The sequence below is a fragment of the Rosa chinensis genome, chromosome 2, assembly GCF_002994745.2.
Source record: "Rosa chinensis cultivar Old Blush chromosome 2, RchiOBHm-V2, whole genome shotgun sequence".
Taxonomy (NCBI): domain Eukaryota; kingdom Viridiplantae; phylum Streptophyta; class Magnoliopsida; order Rosales; family Rosaceae; genus Rosa; species Rosa chinensis.
In genome coordinates this window covers 82,206,778-82,213,653 of record NC_037089.1, presented here as the reverse complement: position 1 = coordinate 82,213,653, position 6,876 = coordinate 82,206,778, and positions in this window count along the sequence as shown.

The window sequence follows — 6,876 nt, the reverse complement described above, 5'->3', positions numbered from 1 at the left end:
CTCAAACGGTCCATAATGCTAGATCAATCTTCTCAGAATTTTGCTAAGTCATTCAGGCCTTGAAAACTCGAGCTCTTGGAAACACGTCGCAGATCCGCGTATCGACTGAACTGCCTGTACTTAAATGGCCATATCTCTCTCTAGAAATATCGAAATCACAAACCGTAAAATTCTCCAGAAACTAGACATTCAGAGCTTTCCGTGCATATAAGGGTCGTCTTCTGGTTATCTCTGGATCGGTACAGTTTAATCCTCAAAGTTAGCCATTCTGCAGAGGCTGCTTCAGTTTTTAGGATTGCAAAGCACCTTCAATCCTTTTCCTCTCTTTTTCCTTCTTTTTGTCATCCTTGCTCTTCATACCTATAAACACACTAAACTAAGTAAATAGACTATAAACAAGGAGAACTAAACGTAAATATCAAGATTAAGAGGCACAACAATATAGGAAAATATGAGCACATCAAATACCCCCAAACTTAGGCTTTGCTAGTCCTCAAGCAAAACAAAAACAGAAAACAATGACTAAGAAGAACAAACACACATTCCTAATTCTTCCAATGATCACCTCAGAGAATCGATCTCAAAATTATAGCATCCAAATGACAACAATTATCAAAACAGGTCCATAAGAACTTTCAATCGAGTGCTAATAAATTCCGATAACAACCATGCTTGTGTAGACAGCCATAAATCAATACAAATTTCCACAACCCAAATAGACACATGAAAATCAGCTTCAACTTCAAATCTCACCAAGGATTTCACTCAGAATAAAGCGCTCAGATTTTCTGGGTATTCTACTCACTCATGTTTATGTGAGACGAAGAATATATAAAAGCAAAATAGCTCACATAAATGTTAAGATGGAAAAGCTTTTTCTGGAAAATAAAAATAAAGAATGATCTCATGTAAGAATATCTATCACTTGAATTATAGAATTGCCCCATAGGCTCACCTCTTTGACTCATCTCCACAAATCTCCTCACACTTTTCCTAGGATCATAAAGGTCTTTGTTCCGGTTGTAATGGGGCTAAGGGTTTTGGCTAAAAGAAACAAAAGATAAAGGAATTCAAAGGTTCTAAGAAATCAATAGAGCAAAAATAAGTCGATGCTCAAGATCGCCAAATCCTCATAGGTGTTATACTTTCACTTCTCAAATAACGAACATGGAAGGACAAATTTCATTGTGTTGAACCTTGACTTCACTTTGACCTCCTTATACTCCAAAAATCTTCAAGAAAACTTCAGGACATAGCTCTAACATTTGTGGTTCTCAATTCTTTTTTCTTCTGAATTTTCTGTCTTTTTTTTTTTCTTCTCAAGCCATTGAACAATGAAGACAAAATCTACACCATAAATTCCAGGTTTCAAATCTTGCTTCTTGGTAGTTGGTATCACGTCAACTTTCTCTCTTTCTAACACATAGCCTCATTCTCATTTTTTTCTTTCTGTCACAATCCCAAAGCAGCTTTCATTCTTGCTGTAACATGCCAAGCTTGGAAACCTTCCTTAAGAGCTTTTCCTTTGTAACATCAAATTTTTTTTTTTTTTTTTTTCAATAGCTCTGTAGAAACATACCATCCCAAGCTGCTACTGCAGGTTCATGCTCTAGACAACAGCAATTTCCTTCGAAACAATAACCAAGGCAGATTTCCCTTCTTAACTTCGGTGCCATTCAAAAGGCCAAGGTGTGTCCAACTTCTCTTTTTTTTTCTCTCTCTTTTTTTTTTTTTTTTCTTGTTGTCACTTTTCAGGCACACTTTGCATTCAAAACTACTTTGACAATGGCAACTCCTAAACTGAAATTCAAATGTATGACCTGCAAATTCCACTTTGCCTTCAAGTACACATCACAACCCCCAAACTTGTTTTCTTCAGTACATATTTTGACTTCAAAATTCCTCATATGCATCTTCATAGTGCTCCATCAATTTCTCAGAACATAGGTAGGATATGTGTTTAAGGGTGAAGGGTTGGGAATATGTGTTTTATGAAAGAAAAGGCTTATTTTGGCTCAAAGGGCTATATATCTAAGGGATAATATAATCAGGAATGGAGGCTATTTGGCCATGGTGGTGATGATCCTAATTGCCTTAATCCCTTCCCAAAAATCATGTGAATCAATATAACGTCTTGAGAGTCATTGAAGCAAGTTCTAGGACAAATAATGAGATCATGTACAACCTATCTAACAAGAAAGATTATAGAACTAGTGTATAACACTCTCAAGAATAGGCAATAGGCTCAAAACTCACATAGGTTATACAAGTCTACACTAACCGTCACATGCTTCTCCAGATCACAAATTTTCATATTAACAATGGCTGTTGTGTTTCAAGCATGATCATCATAAGAAAGCATTAACAAAAGATTGATGTCCAGACCTAAATTGATGCTTATCATATTCATCAGCTCTAACAAGGATTAAATTCAAGTTCTCATCCTAGGTGTTGGAAGAAACTAAAGCAAAAGACTCACAAAATAACAACTAAACGTACAGAACATTTTTTTTTTTAGAGTTGATTTCCAGTATTTTCTACTAATTAATCTATTCTACCACATGTGAGGCTAAAATATAAAAACAAGAATCTAAATTCCTCCCCCCAAACTTAAGTGAGACATTGTCCTCAATGTTGAAAATATTAGCTAGCAGTAATGCATCAAACAAGTAAGGGAAGAACCACAAAAAGTAAAGAAAAGAAAAGAAAGAGTTTAGAGCTCCCTGGATGTAGACGAAGAGGAAGAAAAGCCAAGACATGCTCCAAGTAGAAATCTCCATAATTGTTGCAGTTTGACTCCCGGATCGGACACTGAAGACAGAGTTATTTGGCCAAAATTTGCCGGGGCTCATTGCAAAGCAATGAGTCTTGTAGCTCTCGTCAAATCACATAAAATCGACATATTACATGTCAAAAACGGACATTTCTGCTGCAAGTTAGCAGATTCAGTACTCTCTTTCACTGAGTTGCTGTGCATCACCACTTCATCCTCCAAAAACATGGGTTGCCTCCCATAAGCGCTAAGTTTTAAGTCTTCAGCCGGACTTGGCAAGGATCAAGTATGTGAAGCATCATTAAGGTATAACACCTCCTTTTCTTCACCACTGAATGACTCTAAATAAGGTTTAACTCGATGACCATTCACCTTGAATTTTGTACCATTTTTCAAGTCTTGAAGCTCTACTGCTCCATGAGAAAAAACTTGCAAGAGTAGATACGGTCCAGTCCACCTTGATCTCAGTTTGCCAGGAAACAAACGAAGCCTGGAGTTATACAACAACACCTTTGTATTTGGTACCAAATGCTTGGGCTTCAGAGCTTTGTCATGAGCTATCTTTGTCTTCTCCTTATAAATTCTTGCATTCTCATAAGCTTCATTCCGTAATTCATCCAACTCATTTAATTGAAGCTTCCTTAAAGTTCCTGCTTCATGAATGCCAAAATTCAACTTCTTTAATGCCCAATAGGCTTGATGCTCCAACTCCACAGGAAGATGACAAGCCTTTCCAAAGACAAGTCTATAAGGAGACATACCTAATGGAGTTTTAAAGGCTGTTCTATATGCCCAACACGCATCACTCACCTTTAATGACCAATCTTTACGGTTTTGACTCACTGTTTTCTCAAGAATATGTTTAATCTCCCTATTCGAAACTTCGACTTGCCCATTTGTTTGGGGATGGTAGGGAGTAGAGACTTTATGAGTAATGTTATACTTCTTCATGAGAGCTGCAAAAGACTTGTTAATGAAGTGGGAACCTCCGTCGCTGATAATAGCTCGCGGTGTGCCAAAACGAGTGAAAATATGCTCCTTTAAGAAACTCAGAACAACATTATGATCATTGGTCCTTGTAGGCAGTGCCTCTACCCATTTAGAGACGTAATCCACAGCAACAATAATGTAGAGAAAGCCATGAGACATAGGGAATGGACCCATGAAGTCGATTCCCCAAACGTCGAATAATTCGACCTCCAAAATATTTGTCAATGGCATCTGCGACTTTGAGGAGATATTCCCCATTCTTTGGCACCTATCACAGGTTGTAACAAAGGTATATGCATCCTTGAAAAGTGATGGCCAATAAAATCCACTTTGCAATACCTTGAGAGCAGTTTTCTTGGCTCCAAAATGTCCTCCACATGCATATGTATGACAAAAGGTGAGAATACTTTGAGTTTCTTCATGAGAGACACACCTGCGAATTATTTGATCAGAGCAATACTTAAATAGGTACGGATCATCCCAAAAGTAGTGCTTCACTGTAGAGAGAAAGTGCTTCTTCTGTTGCTTGTTTAAATCTGCCGGTAGAAACTTGCTCACCAAGTAGTTTACTATGTCAGCATACCAAGGAAGGTTGTCAACAACGAAGAGCTGCTCATCAGGAAAATATTCATTAATTGGAGTCACACCATCGCCAACATCTTCCTTGATCAATCTGGAAAGGTGATCAGCAACTACATTTTCGGTCCCTTTTTTGTCCTTAATCTCAAGATCAAATTCTTGCAAGAGTAGGATCCATCTTATCAATCTTGGCTTTGCATCTTTCTTCGTTAATAAGTATCTAAGGGCTGCATGATCAGAGAATATTGTCACCTTAGAGCCAATCAAATAACTCCTAAACTTCTCCAATGCGAAAACCACCGCAAGCAATTCTTTCTCTGTTGTAGAGTAGTTTAATTGAGCATCGTTCAAGGTCCTACTTGCATAGTATATAACATGAGGAAGCTTATTAACTCGCTGCCCCAAAACAGCTCCCAAAGCGTAGTCAGAAGCATCGCACATAATTTCGAAAGGAAGATCCCAATCCGGTGCCCGAATGATAGGTGCATGTGTTAATTCCTTTTTGAGAGTTTGAAAAGCCTTCAAGCACTCTTCATTGAACTCAAACACAGCATCTTTAGCCAACAAATCACATAATGGTTTAGTGATTTTTGAGAAATTAGGGATGAATCTCCTGTAAAAGCCAGCATGCCCTAAAAAAGACCGAACTTCTTTAACTGTAGATGGAGGAGGAAGCTTCGAAATTAATTCCACCTTAGCTCTATCAACTTCAATACCCTTTGCTGATATTATATGCCCAAGTACAATGCCCTTCTTCACCATGAAGTGGCATTTTTCCCAATTTAAAACTAAATTGGTTTCTTGACACCGTTGAAGCACTAAGGAAAGATGGTAGAGACATTCATCAAAAGATGAACCAAAGACTGAGAAATCGTCCATAAATACCTCTATTATTCTTTCCACCATGTCGGAGAAGACACTCATCATGCATCTTTGGAAGGTTGCTGGTGCGTTGCATAATCCGAAAGGCATTCGACGATATGCGAAGGTTCCAAAAGGACATGTAAATGTAGTCTTTTCCTGATCTTCTGGAGCTATTGGAATTTGATTATAACCTGAATACCCATCCAAGAAACAGTAGTGACTATGGCCTGCAAGTCGCTCCAACATCTGATCAATGAAAGGTAGAGGAAAGTGATCTTTTCGAGTTGCACTATTTAACTTCCTGTAGTCAATACATACCCTCCAACCTGTGACTGTCCTTTGAGGTATGAGCTCATTCTCTTCATTTTTTACCACTGTAATTCCGGACTTTTTAGGCACCACCTGCACTGGACTCACCCATTCGCTATCTGAAATAGGATAAATAACTCCAACATCAAGCAATTTCAACACCTCTGCACGAACCACTTCTTTCATGTGTGGGTTAAGGCGTCTTTGAGGATCTCTAGTAGGTTTAGCTGCATCTTCTAAGAATATTCTATGCATGCATATGGAAGGACTTAACCCCTTAATGTCTGCAATTGTCCATCCCAAAGCTGTTTTATGCTCCCTTAAAACTCTAAGTAATTTCTCCTCCTCTGAACTACTCAAGTCTGAAGCAATAATCACTGGAAGAGTTTCTAAATCACCAAGATATGCATACTTCAAAGTTTCTGGAAGAGGTTTCAATTCGAGTGTAGGAGGCTTTACAATAGAAGGGACAAGTTTGGTCTCAGAGTGTTGCAAACGTTCAAATTTTGGAGACCATCTAGGTGGATATGTACCAGCAGCATTTAGTGTTTCTTGTGCCTCCAACACTTTATTATTTTCAAACTTCATTCCTTGTTGAGCAATACACACTTCAAGAGGATCTGTAGAGCTTGTTTCAATGAAAGATTGCTTCACAAGGTGTTGCACCATGTCCACACTAAAACAATCATAAAGATCTGCAGGTTTCTTCAAGGCTTCAAAAATTTTCCATGAAATTGTAATATCATGCACTGTCATAGTCAACAACCCTTCTTTAACATCAATTTTGTACCTGCAGTAGCCATGAAGGGACGCCCCATAATGAGGGGAAGAGCTTTGCCTCTGATCTCTGTATCTTCCATGTCCAAAACAATAAAATCTGCTGGCAGAATAAAATCTGCAACTTTGACTAGCACGTCCTCCACTATGCCTCTGGATACTTTACAGAACGATCTGCAAATTGTAGGGAGATATTTATGTTCTGCAAGGGTCCAACACCAAGAGTTTTGTAAACCGAATAGGGCATTAGATTCACACTTGCCCCAAGATCAAGTAAGACTTTCTCAAAGTTTTTCTCTCCAATGGTACATGGGATTGTAAAGCTGCCAGGGTCCTTAAGCTTTGGTGGCAATTTTCTTTGAAGCACAGCACTCACTTCTTCTGACAACATCACTTTTTCATCCTTTTCAAACCTCCTTTTATTAGTACAGAGCTCTTTTAAAAATTTTGCATAAGAAGGAATCTGTTTGATGGCATCTAGCAGCGGAATGTTAATTTGCACCTTCTTGAACTGCTCCAGAATGTCTCCCATATATTTATCCCTTTTTCTTGTCTTGCACGCTGTGGGAAAGGTAAGGGAGGGT